We start from the raw sequence: 17,798 nt of genomic DNA, 5'->3' as shown, positions 1-17,798 counted from the left end.
TGTATTCATCATAGTGTTTAGACGATTATACATTTACAAAGTGTACCCCCAGTGTTTCCAGTACCCACCTGGCACCATTGTAATGACCGTGTAATAGTCATTGCAGTAGTGTTGACTGTGCTTTCTAGGTGGTCTTCTACTTTCTGTGATGATCTTCTAAGTACCAGTTTGTACCTCAACCCCTTCACCTTTTTAACCCAGTCTCCCAACACCCCTCCCCTCTGGCAACCATCAGTATGTTCTCTGTATCCATGTATCTTTTTTCTTATTTTGTTCATTTTTGTTCTTTAGATACCACACATAAGTGAAATCATACGGTACTTGTCTTTCTCTGGCTGACTTATTTCACTTAGCGTAATACCCTCTAGGTCCATCCATGCTCTTGCCAATGGTAAGACCTCATTCTTTTTTGTGGCTGAGCATTATTTCATTGTATAGATGCACCATCGCTTTCTTAACCTCTCATCTGTTGATGAGTGCTTGGCTTGCTCCCATATCTTCACTGTTGTAAGTAACACTGCAGTGACCAAAAGCGGTGCATACCATATTTTGAATTAGTTTTGGGATTCCTTTGGATATATACCTAAAAGTGGAATTGCTGGGTCATAAGGCAGTTCCACTTTTAATTTTTTGAGGGACCTTCATTCTCCTTTCCACAGTGGCTGCACCAGTCTGCATTCCCACCAACAGTACACGAGGGGTCCCTTTTCTCCACATCCTCTCCAACATTTGTTGCTTGTTCATTCATTGGTGGTAGCCATTCTGACAGGTGTGAGTTGATATCTTATTATGATTTTAATTTGCATTTCTCTGGTGACTAGTGATGTTGAGTGTCTTTTCATATGTCTATTGCCCATTTGTTTTCCTCTTTGGAGAAATGTCTGTACAGATCCTCTGTCCATTTTTTTTACTGTTGAGATGTTTGAATTTTTTATTATATATAAATTTTGGATATTAGCCTCGTATCAGATATATCATTGGAAAATATCTTTTTTCATTTAATAAGTTGTCTTTTTATTTTGTTGATACTTTTCTTTGATGTGCAAAAACTTTTTAGTTTGATATAGTCCCATTTGTTTTTGTGGTTTTTTTTCTATTGTCTTTCTTCCAGAAGGAAAAACAGCAAAAATTTTTTGGTTAGAGAAATGTCAGAGATTTTACTGCCTATGTTTCTTTCTAGGAGTTTTATGGTTTCAATTCTTACATTTAGTCTTTAACACATTTTGAGTTCACTCTTGGGTGTGGTGTAAGGTTGTCTGGTTTCATTTTTTTCTTGCTTGTATCATTTCAATTTTTTAACACAATTTATTGAATAGACTTTCTTTACCCCATGATATGTTCTTGCCTCTTTTGTCATATTATTAATTGATCATGTAGGTATGTGTCTATTTCTGGGTTATTTGTTCTTTTCCATTGCTCTGTATGTCCTTTTTTATACCAGCACCATGCGGTTTTGATTACTATGGCCTTATAGTATAGATTGATATCAGGTAGTGTGGTACCTCTAACTTCGTTCTTCTTTCTCATGATTTTGTGGCTATTCAGGGTCTTTTGTGGTACCACATAGATTTTGGATGATTTATTCTAGTTCTGTGAAAAACACCATGGGTATTTTGATAAGAATTGCATTGAATCTATGCATTGCTTTGGGTAATATGGATATTTTAATGATGTTAATTCTTCCTATACATGAGTATGGTATATGCTACCACTTATTTGTATTTACTTCTATTTCCTTCTTCACTTTATTCTAATTTTCCAAGTACAACTCTTTTAATATCCTTAGTTAAATTTATTCCTAGGTATTTTATTTTATTTTTGATACAATTGTAAATGGGATTGTTTTCTTCATTTCCTTTCCTGATAATTTATTATTAGAATATAAAAATGCAATCAATTTCTGAATGTTAATTTTGTATCCAGCTACTTTACTGAATTTACTTATCAATTTTAGTAGATTTTTGTCATGTCAAAAGCATGATTATTAAATATTGTCTTACTAGGCTTAAAGTCAAGGAAAAATATTTGTTGTTGGATAAATTATTGCAACCTAATTTTTCTTTCAAAAAACAAATACATGTTTTACAAGACCCAAGAAAGGCAAAGACCCACAAGTAGATAAATAGATGAGAGAAATTTAAAGCAATGCTCAACTGCAATGACTCACTTACACACCTCAACAAGTTAACATTAAAATTTTGTTATGAATGTGTTCACTTTCTTTGGGGTTCAAGAATACTCGTGTCTTAAATTTTCAGAAATATGCTAGTCAGTTGTGAAATTTAGAGAAATAGGCAATATTCATCCCGGGTATTGAGGACAGATGAAATTTTCCCTGGCTTTTTAACCATAGATACTGAGGTGTTCTGGAAAGCCAAAAATCAGACTGAGCAAAGCCTCGTTCAGGAGGAGTGAGGGGACCAGTCCAGCTGAAACGCACGTTAACATAAGAGAGAAGTGGTAAGGAAAACTAGGAAGACAGAACTGGCCTAACTCTGAAGAATCTGAATGTCAGACTAAACAACTTTTATTTTAAACTGTCACCCTAAATCCATTTAGGGCCATTTTCTAACATTTTCCAATTGACAGTAAGAGGGATCCTTCAAAAGTGTGCTCTGAACATTTCGATCCTCATGAAACAGACTTGATGCAACTTCCTTTTGTACTTGAGCAAAGTTCCAGTTCTTTCAGGATCCTGAATAATTTGGCATTTCACTCCAATGCCGGACCTTCTGCCCCTTTACACAAGAGCCATAAGCGTCTGCCTCTCTCTTTTTCTGATGTCANGAGGGGACCAGTCCAGCTGAAACACACGTTAACATAAGAGAGAAGTGGTAAGGAAAACTAGGAAGACAGAACTGGCCTAACTCTGAGGAATCTGAATGTCAGACTAAACAACTTTTGTTTTAAACGGTCACCCCAGATCAATTTAGGGCCATTTTCTAACATTTTCCAATTGACAGTAAGAGGGATCCTTCAAAAGTGTGCTCTGAACATTTCAATCCTCATGAAACAGACTTGATGCAACTTCCTTTTGTACTTGAACAAAGTTCCAGTTCTTTCAGGATCCTGAATAATTTGGCATTTCACTCCAATGCCGGTCCTTCTGCCCCTTTACACAAGAGCCGTGAGCGTCTGCCTCTCTCTTTTTCTGATGTCATCCTTCGCAAATACTATACCGCCTTTCCATGGACTCTTCCCCCTCCTTCATTCCCCTGAGAAACTCTCAGACTTCTTTTAAGACTCGGTAAAAATGTCACACCTCTCAGGGAAGCTCCCGCTAACCCCTCGTCTCGAGAATGTCCTCTCGTGATTTGCTGCCCTTATTCAGTCTTTCACAGCACATATGGTAAATGTAGACATAGAATTATCTGTGTGGTTAGTCCTTTAATGCTTCTATCCTGTAGACCTTCTTTATCTGGTTTACGGGTAGATTTCGAGGGCTGAGCCCAGCACCTGGTTTTTAGGAAGTGATCAATAAACACTCAATAAATAAATGAATGAATGAATTTAATAAAAAGTAAACATATACTGATAATGTATAAGGAAAAAAAGGTATGAAAAATAGCCATTTTGGAAAACCCGCTCATTATTTTAGGTGGAATGAATTAGTAAGAATTTAAGTAAAGAAAAACTTACCTTTTCCTTCTTCCATGGCCCTTTGAGGGGCAGCTGTGTCATGTTACTGCTTTTACTTGCACTACCTATCCTTCTACTGAATCGATTGTAAGGTTTTTAAAGACAGGATGAGGGCTTCTTTCTGTCTGCGTTGTTCATCACGATGCCTGGCACAAAGTAGACACTTTGGAAACTTCATTTCAAAGAAAGGGTTTTTATTAACCACAGTCCAACCATTATAGAGGTGGGTCTGCTATGATTTTATGAGTATTCTAGATACACATGACCCTTCACAATGTTTTTTCTTAGCTGAGTCGCCTCTGCGTCTACTTCATCACCCTAAATAGAAATACGGACTAGGCTTTCCTAGTGACAATGAACTAGATCTCAGAATTGAACGGAGTTTCATGAATTTTTTTGAACCTTTGGTAGTAGTCACGTAAAATCAGCAATAATTTCCCGCATGAACTTCTTCACTAGTCCCAAAGCATTCAACTAGCCTGAAATCAAAGGACCTTCCAATGCCCTGAAGACAGATGCCAAGTCTGGCCGAGATACATTTACAACGTAAAAGGGGGAGAAAAGAGAAAAGAAAACGAGGAAAAAACACCTCAAATTCCTGATCATCCTGGGTAGGACTTCTCTAAATTAACTGTGTACACCCATCCCTGGAGATCTTGATCAGATGCAGATTCTGAACAGTAGGTCAGGGAGGGGTCAGCGATGCTGCGTTTTTAACAAGCTCCCTGGGCTAGCAGTTGTACGAGGAACCTGTGGGTGGGTTGATCACCCTTTGGGCAGTGTTAATCAGGGCTCTCCAGAGGGACAGAACCAAAAGGATGCTGATTGTGAGGACTGGCAATCCCAAAGCTGCAGGTGGGGCCAGCAGGCTGGAGACGCTGGGAAGAGCCAACGTGGCTGTGGAAGGTCAAAGGCCTCTGCGGGCAGAATTTTCTTCTTTCTTGGAGGCGGTCTTTGTTCTGTGAAGACCTTCAACCGATTGGATGAGGCTCACATACATTACAGAGGGCAACCTACTTCGCCAGTCTGCAGATTTAAATGTTAATCCCATCTGCAAAAAAAAAAAACCACCTTCACAGAAACCTGTTGGACCAAGTATCCAGGTACCACGGCTCAGCCAAGTTGACATATATTATAAAACTCACCATTACAAGCAACTCGGATCTAGGGAATGCTCGGTTCTTAATTAGAACAATTATGTCTGATTTGCTTTATCAGATGCATCATAAATTCACTGCCTGGCAACAAAAGGATGGGGCTTTGAAAAATGACACTAGACTTCCTGTATTAAATAGAAGGCCTGCATTGAAGAATACAAAATATCTTTCTTTTCTGAAAACTGATACACTTAAAATAACACTGTGTGTGTAAATAACTTTATAGTAGAACAATATAATGTCTGAACTACCTATTAGAGCTTTGGTGGGTCTCTAGGGAAGCACCAAAATTTTTATTTCGATGCAATGCAAACACAGCAGTCAGAATCACTAAATTTCGAATTTGAAGGCCTCCCATGTTGGCCCTGCAGCAAGCGTGCTGGCTGAAGGTCCTGGGGTGCTGACTTAACGTCTCTGAGCATCAGTTCACTCACGTAAAAGAGGGATTAAAACCATTCTTTTTGTGAATTGTCTCATAATTAAAACTGTTATACCCCCATTGCCTTCTTTTAAGTTGGTTTTTATAATCCTTGACAATGCAAGGGCTATTTTGTCTCCAGTACCTAACACACGCTTTGGATTTGCAATATTTGTGGCATGAATGCATGCAATAAACAAAGCACTTAATGAATAGCAGCTTTGGTTGTGAGGCAGCCCCTGAACTCCCTTTGTAGGATGAAGAAGAAATAAAACCGTTTCAGAGTAAGTATCATTACATAGCAATGTCCCCTACCTCCGTTTCTCCCCCTGACTTTCAGACTGAGACCTTAACGTGGAAATTGGGACCACATCTGTGCAAATTATGGTAATGTCATTCATTACATTTTATGGCAATGAATGACATTACAGTTCCCTGCCGTTGTCGAGTTGCTCTCTCGTACAGCATCCTGTTTGACTTTGACCCTCTCAGAGAGCCCCCAGAGGCTTACAGAACAGGTATTAATATTCTTATGTTCCATTAGAGGGAATTGGAGTTTATGTAGAGGAGAGAATTATAAAGCTCCAAATGGTATAGTAGGCAAGTGAAAATATCTTCAAGCCCAGACCTTGATTCCAGGTCCTGTGTTTTGATAGTATCATATTGGTTGTTTCTATCAGTCTCTTAAATGTACTCCACATTGATGATACTTTTGTTCTGTCATCTTCACACATAGGCTATACATTAGCATTTCATATTAGGCTATTCCAAGCCAACTTCTTCTCTAAGGCCTGGTACTATTTTTGTTGAAATTGTCATCACTATTGCTGTTGTTCTTTCAAATCAGTTCATTAGTAATAGATTTCATCTAATTACTCTCAGTAATTCTAATCTTGTAAAATAACAAAAAAAGACACAGACCTTTTTTATTTTTTTTACATACAAATACTTCATTTGGAAATGTCTCTAAAGAGAAAGCCACAAAAAGATATTTTCTATTCTCTCTATGTGTTGCAGTTAATGAACCAGGATTGAGAAAGCTGAACAATACGAAAGAGTTCTTTCACGGCCCTTGCATTTAAGAACAATTTATGTAATGGTTTACTTAAAATTTTCCATTTACTTTTCTGGTCAGCTATCATGTGGAAACATCGTTTTATTTTAATTGATTTTCCTAATCCTAATAACTATAGAATGCCGTCATTTTGTGATCCTGATCAGACCACTCTAAAAATAGGTGTTAATTTAAAAACAAAACATTAAGTTTTGTATTTTATTTGAATTTGATAAAACGGTTAAATAACGGTTGCCCCCAAAATATACCTAGTTTAAATTGTGAACTTCCCAAATTCTACATTGGTCATGACCATAGCTTTCTCTTCTCTCCAATAGGAGAGAAAAAGACACGGCCCTATTGAGTGTGGTAGTTTCATTTTTATGGTTTCAGTTCATTGTCTGTCTCATATATTATTTTTTAAAAGTTTAAATATGCTTATTTGTTTTAGAGAGAGAGGAAGGGAGAGAGAGAGAGAAACATGGATGTGAGAAACATTGATTGGTTGCTTCCCACACCTGTGCCCACTGGGGATCGAACTCACAACCTGGATATGTGCCCTGACCAGGAATTGAACCCCCAAACTTTTGGTGTATGGGATGATGCTCCAAGCAATTGAATCACACTGGCAGGGGCTGTCTCATATATTATTAAACTCAAAGATTCACATCTGCAAATGTGCTTAGCAAAAAAATAAAAATAAAAAAAAAACTAAAGTTTTTCCAAGTTTAACAGGTTTGCAGGTGCATCTGGATACATAGGATTATCTGCTTGCCCTGTCTCTGTTCATCCCCCCAAACAGATTTTCTTTCCTAGGATTTTAAGTTTAATTTTTGCAAGGGAAATTCTTATACTTGTACATACATTGTGGGGAGAGATGAGACATGGATTTGACTTAAGAGGCCAAACCTTCTCTTAGTTACCTGCTTAAATTCTTGGAACCAAGCCTAAACTTTAAGTAGCAATTTAAACAGTAAATAAATTCTGCTAATGGCTATTAGATTGCTAGCTGGGGAGATTAGTATAGGGAGTAATTCTAATTAAATAGAGAACACTAAAGAGAGCTGAAACGTTTCAAGAGTAGATTTTTGTCTCCCATGCCTCATTAAGAATATAAAACCAGCGTCTATCGTGAGAAGGACAACATTTCAAAGGACTGCTCTTTTGCCATAAAGAGGTTGTATAACCTTCATTTTCGAATTTTACATTCCTTTTTCAGTAGCAAAGGGTAATTTTATTGCCCAAATCCAATTAAAACCATGCTAAATCACCATGTTCTATTTTAAGCTAACAATTTATGTCCCATTTAGACACATAAAAAAGCCGTCTTCAGCCACTGTAGTAGCATGTAAGAATGCAGAGTCTTGCCTCCCAGTGGTTTTCAGATGGGCGTGAAGTAATGGGTGCCAGGCTCTTCTCCTGGCCTTCTGGACCCAGAGTCCACGCAGCCTGCAGCCTGCTCAGTAGGATTTCTAAAGAGAAGTGAAGAAGAAGACGGGCGTGGAGTCACTGAGTAATTGATTTGGTCTGCCTGATAGTCTTAGCAATTCAAAGATTAATTGCATGATTCATTAAGCTAATTTTTTTTGAAGTAGCTGAATTTTCTGGTAAGCTGAACTATGAAAGTTTTACAGAGGAAAGTCTTGTAATTTCTTTCGTTCCTTTGTCCACTAATATGAGTTAGTGCTAGTTCGACGGCCTTTGCCTTGGTTCTCGGACCCCTGTCTGTTCTGCAGGTATCAAAAACACAAAAGCTTTTGATACAGGAGCAACTGTAATTTATTCATTTTTTAATGCAGAACAATCGGGATAGTTGAAAAGCAAAGCTTAGACATTCAGAGAGGAAAAATTATTTTTATAAATTTTTCTTTTCAGATTCCTCTGAGTCATTTTATTTACTAGTTTATTTGCTTTTTTATTAAGGGAGTAATTTCTGACAAAATAAATAGTAGAGTTTATGTATTTATTCTACTTCTTCATTGAGGCAGTGTCCAGAAAGAACATGAACTTTGAAGTCTGCAGTATCCTAATTTGATCCCTGCTCTGCCAGAAAAAGAAACTGTGTTTAACCTTGCTGAGTTTCTTCATCCTTCTTGAAGAAAAAAGTAGTACTTACCTCTTAAGTTTTATAAGAATTCACGATAAGATAGGTATGTGCATTTTTAAGCACAGCACCCATCTCCTGGAAGGTGGCTGATAAGTTTTAGTTAGATTTTATCTCCAATTCTCTTCATGTCTCCTAATCATATCAATGTCTGACGTGAGAGCCCGAGTCTTTCCTGATACCCGTGGCTTTGATGTTTCAGCTTCAGATTTGTAGTGAATCATGATATAGCGGCTGAATGGCTGCCTTTTAGTTCTCTTCCTACCGTAGTGCCCTTCTCATCCTCGTGGGGAAGGGCTGCATTGCTTTCAAGGAGTCACATTGTTGCTTTACCTGAGCTGTTCCTGTATTAGGGAGGAAGCCTAAATTCCGGATGGACTCCTGGAGGCCAGGATGTTTTGAGACACTAGGGTGTTGGCATTACCTGAAGCATAATCATGTGGAAAAAGCCCCCCAAGCTCCAGCAACCTGAATGTCCTACAGTCTCTGAAAAAATCTGATGGGAATCCTTTCTTTTCTGCAACATAATTACACTATGTCTTTAGAGAACAAATGTGGCTTCTGATAGCATGTCCTCCTGCACCAGGGCAGAGGACCTTGACTTGGACCCTGAAGAGCGGTGCTGGGATCTAGTACAGCCAGGCCTGCTGTGCATGCAAAGCAGTGGCAGCACGAGGTCCCAACCCTCAGGGTGGGCCTGCATAGCCAACCTCAGATGAGGCTGCAACAATTGTACTGGCCTTCCTGGTTTTCTTACACCCTCCCACAGACATTGCTCCTGCAGCCAATAGTGCAACGTATGGAAGTAACGTACCAATGGGAGTAACTAGATAACACTTCCTAAAGTGAGTCCTATCCCAAGGTCATTATATTCTCTCTCTTTCTCTTTCTCTCTCCTGTAGAAATTAGAACCTACAAGTATTGCTCATTGAAAGACAATGATAAGGATGTTAAGTTTCAGGAAAACTCAGAGTTTCATGAAGCAGTTCAGCAGAGACAAATCTTACAGGTAAAACTCCAGGACAGCACATTGCACATCAAGAAAAGTGCCTTATAACACAGAACTATTTTTTAAGTGCTTGATTGCTCAAAGAAATGCCTTGTTCATCTGTTTAAGCACAGTAAATTACTGACAGTAAATAATTTGCCCAAATGCTTTGCACCTTGGCTGCTAGGTTATCTCTCTGCACAGGGCTGGTGAGGGCGAGGGGGCCAGGGTTGGGGGGGCATTTTTCATAAGTGAGAAAATGTGGAATAAACGGAGCAACAGCAAGGAGAACTGGGTTTGGGTCCTGACTATCACTAACTGCGTAGCAGCAAGCGAGTCTTTTAGTCCAGTTTTGTCTCCTGGGAAGTAAGAGGATTGGAGGAACACATAATCACTGAAATCACTTACAGAAATATAGGTTCTGCTTCTGGTGAAGGGAAAAGTAGAACTTGGCCCAAGCCACACTCTGGCATCACTTTATTTTTGATCTAGTCACAAAGAAGCAGTTCTTCAATTTCTTCCACCACTCCTACCATTCGAAAAAGTACGTTCTCAACCCTCCATGTTGAGAATGTGCTATTCTTGAACACAGGAAATGAAATTTTCCACGCAGAATAAATGGATATCCTATGGAGTTCATTACACTGGATTTGTATACACAGTAAAAAAGATAAAGACAAACCCTGGCTGGGCAGCTAGGTTGGTTAGAGCATCGTCCTGATATGCCAAGGTTATAGGTTCACTCCCCCATCAGGGCACATACAAGAATCTACCAATGAATTCATCGACAGGTTGAACAACAAATTGATGTTTCTCTCTCTCTCTCCCAAATCGATTTTAAAAAAACATAAAGACAGATGATGGTCAATGTAAAGGAAATTTCCTTAACTGAGTAGCTTGTGCTTAGTGAATTTCCTAAAGTAAATTACTTTAGGAAAGTAATTTCCTTAATTCCTAACACTTTATTTTGAATAAAGTGTTATTCTCTGTTCAAAAATGTTCTTTTCGAAGAGTAACAAATCATTTCTCTCACCAATATATGTTTTTTTGCTTTTATTGAAACTAATATTTCCAAGGAAATTTCCTCTTTTTGCCTGAATGGTCTAGAGAACTAGCCCCCATAGTGGGGCAGAGGCTCCCCAGAAGTGTGTGTGCTGGACCACTAGACTGTGGAAAAAGCACACCTATGTTTTACTTTAAAAATAACACACAAAAAAATTTTCTTACTATTTAATACAGCGATACACTCTAGTGACTTTGAAGGTCTCGCCCAAGTGTCACTCATGTCGCATGTGGTGGTAAGGAACAAAATGGCTGGGGGAGGACGAGGGGCTGAGTGTCACCCTCTCTCCAGTACTTTGCTTTCAGCCTCTACCAACATTTGACAGTTCTGTTTTCTGGGTTAAGTGCATTTGCCCATTATATTATCTAGTTTAAACTAACCTAATGTAATACTCAAAGCCCAAACATAGGCTAAAAAATTCAATTCTGATCATGTGAGTGAGCAGTAAGAAACTGACGGCACTCCAAGTCTAAGTTCTTCATGGGTCAAGGTCAATGGAAAGAACAATGGTCATCACAGAAAATCTGAGAAAAAAATGCATGCAAGATATGGACTTCTATTCATGAGCATTAGCAATCAAACACACCTTAAATGTTTATTTTATATATACTGCTTTGCAGCATGTCTTTCTGCCAACATTTCTATCTATCTATCAAACCAATTATTAATATTCACTAAACCTGACCACCTAACCTAGAATCAGATTTTAAAGTCACTGTGTCACAAAACATTAAATTAATAATAAAATTAAATATATTCAATGATAGCAGTTTTATTATTTGTAGTAGGAGCAAGTTCATTTTGTGCAGTTAATATGACAAATAATTATTATAACACAGTTATCATTCTATTTTTATTCTACCCTCTTAATTTTTGCTAGATTTTATTATGAACATAGCACATTAATATAGCAATACTTGTATATTTATGACAGTATACTCTAAACTTTTCCCAATGTGTTCATGAACCAATATATTTGGTTGTCCTTCAGTTGGAGAACCATTTAGACCATGACTTGAGAGAGGCATTTACTCTCTAGAGAATTTGGGGGAAGTGCTCAAGTTTCCCATCAGAATGATGGGAATAATAATAGTACCTAACACATATGATTTTAGTGAGGATTAAATGGGTATGTATCTTTTTAAAAGGACTTGACATACAGTAGGCACAACATCCATTTGCTAGATACCCATTCATTCATTCACGTGTTCATCTGTTCACTCACGTTGCTACAGCAGCATTACCCAGACTTCGTTCTAATATACTTTTCTGGAAAAGTATCTGTGTAACTTTGAGCAATGCTGCATACTCATTTTTTTGGGAGATTTGCAAAAGAAATTATTACGTTAATAGTTTTTAAATTTCCTAAAGTAAATAAGCCTGTTTAATTTTACTCAATTCTTCATTTCTCAGATGTACTTGACCCATAAACTTTTATTTTTAAAGGAACACATGAATTAACTTGTATATCTAAAACGCAGTTTGGGAAAACTGCCTTTCTAATCATTTGTCTCTATATTGTTCTGCTACCCGCGTGACATGAATATTTCAATGTAAGCAGGTCGATCCAAACACTCAACGTTCTAGGTTCATGATCAGAGAACACGCATGCTTTACGTGACTTCTGATTCTGAACATAGTGTGTCCCCTTACTGCGGTGCTTCACAGAAGGAAAAAGGACACCAAGACAACTAACTCCACGATAGCACAGCGGCTTCACTGGAGAGGAGAGGGGGACTCAAATTCTCAGGCTGTTAAAATAAATGAACTTAAACATCCCTTGACCTCTCTGTTACAGAACAGGAATCGGGTATGAACATTGCCGAGCACAAATTTAGCAACAGACTCTCCAGGGAGAGTGTGCAAAGTACAGCACACTGCTGTTAAGTCTCTCAGAAGAATGAGTTCCCATTTCCGCCTCTGCCGCTGAAGGTTCAAGTCAGCCCAGCAGAATCGCTGTTCCCCTTTCCTCATGGGAAAACCGCATTTCCTTCCAGTCTGTAAAAAACTTCTCTAAACAGCTGTCGACACTAGCTAGCAAAACTTCTAGCCCTTTCTGAAAACAGCAAACAAAGGACGTGGAGATTTTGAACATCCTTATTCAAAATGTCACTGTAAGTCTTCCTGGTTCTTTTTATTTTCTGTGTGTGCATATGTGCCCTTTTAGTAACCATTCCTATATACCCCTGGAAATTCATATTTCAATATTAATGTTTCTGAAAAAAAGCAGTTCAATATTAGTATTTCTGAAAAAATATGCGTAAGAAATAAAATGAAAAGCAAAATATAATGGAAGAACCTTCTTAAAATGTTTTAAGAAAACTTAATAGCCTTGAGTAAACAGAACTATTTCCAGTAATAACAACAACTTTTGGAGCATTTAAAAAAAATAAAATACAGATTAAAAATGTTTCATAAATCACTGAGATGTGTAAATAAAGGAAGCTATCTGTGTAACTTCCTAGATCAAAAATCTTTTCAAAATTTAATTTATTCACTTGTAAGAATAAATACCAGTAAATCACATCTGAAGTATAAATAATTATAAAATCACAAATAATTTATTCTTCAGAGTGGCAAACTTTTGAACAATTTCCAAATTAGTAACACTGTAAATAATATATAATTTAAGACTCTGTTCTGTAAGTTACAGGGATGATGAAAGTTATTTTTCTTGTGAAACACTGTCATAACTAGTTTATAAATTTGCTAAAGTTAAAAGCCAGATATTTCATAATTATATGATTAATGAGTCTGTTTCTTTAGTTCATGGGTCAGACAGAGGTCTGAGTTAAAGATTTCCTAGGGTTTGTGAGAAAGAAAATGTATCCTTCCATCTCCTTTTCTGCCTAAGACACCCCTCCTCGGTTCCCTAACACAGGGGTCATTTGGAGCTCTGGCCGGGAAAAGGTCAGAGCCGCTTGTTTTCCCATGGAGAGCCTTCTACAAACTTTCTTCCTGAAACTCAGAAATGATCAAATAACTCTCCCGTGCAAAAATTTTTCATACTGGGGAGGGCTGAGGGGGTGGGCTGGGATGGGAGTAAGAGGCAGAAAAATGTTCTTGAACAACAATTAAAATTGTAAAATAAATAATTAAAAATTTTTTTCATACTAGCACACATCCTCTACAGATTGCCCCTTCAACTGCGGTAGACTTAGATGGGAGCAGAGCAAGGACAGTGAGCCAGGTGCAGAAGGTCACCAGAAAGCCCCTGCTGCCTTGTAATGGGCAAAACTGGGAAAGCAAGGACCTTGTCCTCAAGGTCACCTGTTCTCCCTGAGCACGTCGCTGCTCCTGTGCTTTGGACCCTCTCCTGACCCCTCCTCCCCTGGCACGTAGCTAGTCGTGTGGGTTAGACCCCTTAGAGGGGGGACCGAAAAGGGGGTGGAAAATGGTCCTTAAACATTAAGCTCCCAGGACAAGGAGGTTCTGACCCTTATCAAGTACATCCAGGCCTCGGTTGTGTTTCAGCTCCAGGCCCAGAAAAAGCAGCAAAACTGGACAAGCAATGCCAAGCTGATCTCAGAACCAGCTGCATTGTCTAATGAACACCGGCCCCAGCCAATCAGTGGAGACCTCGACCCTGAAAGGACACACCTGGAAAGTTGATGGATATTCTATTGAGATCCTCCCCTAGGATATTCCCTAAATTCTCTACCCTTAAAACCCCTTAGGACAAAGAAGGCAGCATGCCCTACCTTTTCCCTCAACATCATCTTCCCTTCAGGTGTATTATTAACATTACCTTCCTCTTGCCTCAGCTCCAAGGGCCCTTCTTCTGCCTTTTAAACTTGTTTCTTGAACCCATTTCTTCCACGGCTCACTTCTTCTTCCTCTGTGACTTTCTAAGTAAAGGTTCTCTTAAGTGTGAGTCTTGTGTCTGAATTCTTTCCTAGCCAGGACTCAAGTATTGAGGTTGCTGAACCAAGCTGTTGCTGACTCTACCGTCCTAATACCCGGTGCCATTCCCGCTGCCACCAACAAACTAAGCAGCTCTACCAGCTACTGCACAATTTCTCTCCTTCCCACCCCAACTTCACCCTCCCTGCGGACATGCTACGTTCCTGAAACAACTTTCATCGACTATTATTCAAACTGTTTTCTTGGCTGGGAATGCCCATCTTTTTACTACTCTTTCATGTGTATCTTTGAATTCTGCTGTGAAGCTCACATCCTCCAAAATGCCTTCCTGATACCCTCAGCCAGAATTAAACTCTGCCTTTTTAAAACTCTCATAGCACCTGTTTTGACCACTGGTATTCCCGGTATTTTTTTTTTTAGGATTCTAGCCTGTTTCCTTATCCCATCTTACTGCAGATTCTTTCCCAGGGTCAAACATCTATCCCCAAAATGAAAGATATTACTGAAACGAAACTGATTCCGAAAGTTATATCTTCAGCCTCAGCCACTTGTCATAAGTGCCCACAGAACCTGGCTCCTTTGCCTGCCTGCCCTGTGCTGGGTGATGCTATCTTCATCCACCTAGTCACTCGAGCTATTTTCTAGAATCATCTCTCACTCCTGTCTCTTCCCTATCCTTCACATCCAGTGCAATATCTTAGTTCAGTCAATATTATCTCACAAACAACTTTGGCATTTGTTTGCTTTTCATCATCCTCCTGGCCGGTGTGTGATACCAGACTTTGTACATTTTTTGCCTGGATCATTGCACTGGGCTCTTAACTGTTTTTTCTCTTTCAGGTTAGCTGTGCTTGTTTTGCCTTTCACTTACCGATGCTTGCACCACCCTGCAGTGCCCGCGGCGCTATGCATGGAATTCAAGACACATTCACACGGACTACTGAGTCCTGTAGAGAAAAAAGAGGGCAGGACACTCTCTCTAGGGAAGAGTGCCACGCACTCATACCTAGACAGGCTTTTATTGTTTTTGTTTTCGCACAGGAGTTCAGGTACAACTTATTAATCATCGTCAGGCAGTAAGGATCAAATAGTAGATAGCGTACAAAGAACTATTAGGGCTTCTTCTGAGTCAGGGTCAATCAGCTAAAAGGCTCCAAAACTTTGGGGAACAAACTCATTTCCTGCTCCAACCTTTATCTTTTAACTAAGAGCATTCCTAGGAAAGCAGGTTTCACAGGATTTTACATATCCTTTCTTAGGCCTGATCACCTGGGGAGCCCGCCCTTTCCAGCACAGGGCTGCACCTCCCTCTGTCATCATTTCAGGCTTAAGTCAGGCAGAGGATGCAGTTAGCCAAGGAATTCTCGGAGACTTCTCACGGACTCAGGGGAGTCAGGCTTCGTCAAAGCCGGGGGGCGAGGGTCCATCACCCACTTTTTCCATAGCCCTCCAAGTCTTTCCCTGGGGCCTCCACGTGACCGTGTCTGTCTTAGGTCGTTACCCCCTTGGAAAATCTTACCCGCCATTGGCCAATTGATCAAGCATTGGGGGCCAGTTATGAAAAAAGGAGCAGAAGCAGCGCTCCTGCCAGGGAGATAAGCTTTGTCTCCTTAGGGGCTTATGGTCCAAAGGTTGCTCACTCAGCCTTAGCCACGGGGGGTTTACAGCCCCTGAAACCAGGCAGGGCAGTTCCCAACAACTTACTGCTAAAGTTATCTTTCTAAAACAACAACATGAAAGACATTGAAAATGTCATTTACAGAGTCAGAGAGAAATTGAGACCTGAACCTTGGGAGAGAGATGTTGTCTCTTTATGCTTTAGTTCCTTAAAGGGCCAAGGAATAAAAACAGTGTCTACTTCATAGAATTTTTGTGATGACTTAACAATATAATGCAGATAATGGTTTAGGACAAAATTCATTCCACAAAAATACTCTATCAAAAAGCCTCAAATATGAGCTCTTATTATAATATTATCATCACTGGGCTCACCATCACACTGCCTAGACTCTGTGGTGTTGAAAGACTGAGTTATTAACTATCATTACATAAAAACGGCCTTTATTGAACAGATAAACTCTGTAGAAGCAGACTGATTGCAAACAATGTCTGCAAGTTGGGACATTTACTATGTAATCCTTTGTCTATACTATTTTTTAAAATTTACTTTTATTGTATCTTTTCCATTACCATTCATCGCCTTCCATCCCTCCTCCTCAATCACCACAGTGTTGTCCATGTCCATGAGTCCTTTTCCTTTCTGCTGGACTCCTCTGCTCCTTAACCGCCACCACCCACCACTAACGAGAGCTGTCAGCCTGCTCTCTGTCTGTGAGTCTGTCTGTGTTTGGCTTGTCAGTTCCATTTGTTCATTCGGTCGTTAGGTCTCTCCTAAAGGGCCTTCACACAGCCTCTAGTTGGGTGGGAGGAAGGCTGCTCCCATGACTCCCTAAGTGAGTTCGACATATGTCAAGAACTGTAGTTTTTAAGGCTCATCCATCCAAACATGAATCCCAAATTAACTGAAACAAACCCAACTCTTTTGCTGGGTTAATGTAAAGAAACTCAGAGCATTTAATGTAAATGAAATACTTCATTGCTTCAAAAATTAAAGTATTTTTATCAACCTAATGAAGAATTCAGGACTCTGTATGACCTGGCATATTTCCAGATTTCTCTCTCTCTCTCTACTACCAAAACACAAACGTACTTTTACATGTCATTACATGTAAAATCATTCTTTTACTTAATTTAATGGGCCTTTTCTTATGGGCCTTATGACTCCCGAATGCTTTTTTGGGGTACGAGCTCATGGATATGGACAAGAATGTGGTGATTGCTTGGGGAGAGGTTAGAAAGGGTGAGGGGAGGTGAAGGAGGAAGCGGCATAAACGGTGATGGAAGGAGCCTTGACTCGGGATGGTGAACACACAATACAATATACAGATGACGTATCATAGAATTATGTGCCTGAAACTTGTGTAAATGTATTAACCAATGTTACCCCAATAAATTCAATAAATAAATAATTTAATTAATTAAAAATACAATCAAGTACTGATAGATTTAAAAATGTATTCTATCTATACCATGATTATAATTTCTATGCTATTCAAAAACTCCAGAACACAGCAAAACTGAGGGATGAAGGAATAAATGTTTCTAGATAAATTTTTGAAGCTAGCAAAACAGTAATACTCAATTAGAGAAAGATATCTTGTAAAAAGAAAAGCATGGATTAAACTCAGTTATGGATATAAAGGCAAAAATCTTTGAAATAATATTAGAGAATTAAGTAACATGACTGATTAAAACAAACAAATCATTACAATGTAGGATTTCTGTCCAAAATTCAAGTTCAACATATTTTAAAGAATAAAGTTTGATATTATTTTATGTTTATAGAAAAGGCATTTAGTAAAATTTAATATCCAGCCTGTAATAAAAAATTTAATTGGGAGTCAAAAGAAATTTATTTTATAAATGGTATCTATCTAAATAAATGATAAAT

Source organism: Sturnira hondurensis, unplaced genomic scaffold (assembly GCF_014824575.4).
Source record: "Sturnira hondurensis isolate 20B ecotype Veracruz unplaced genomic scaffold, ASM1482457v3 Scaffold0010812, whole genome shotgun sequence".
NCBI classification, from domain to species: Eukaryota; Metazoa; Chordata; class Mammalia; order Chiroptera; family Phyllostomidae; genus Sturnira; species Sturnira hondurensis.
The sequence above is the reverse complement of the archived record's forward strand: the minus strand, read 5'-3'. Positions refer to the sequence as shown.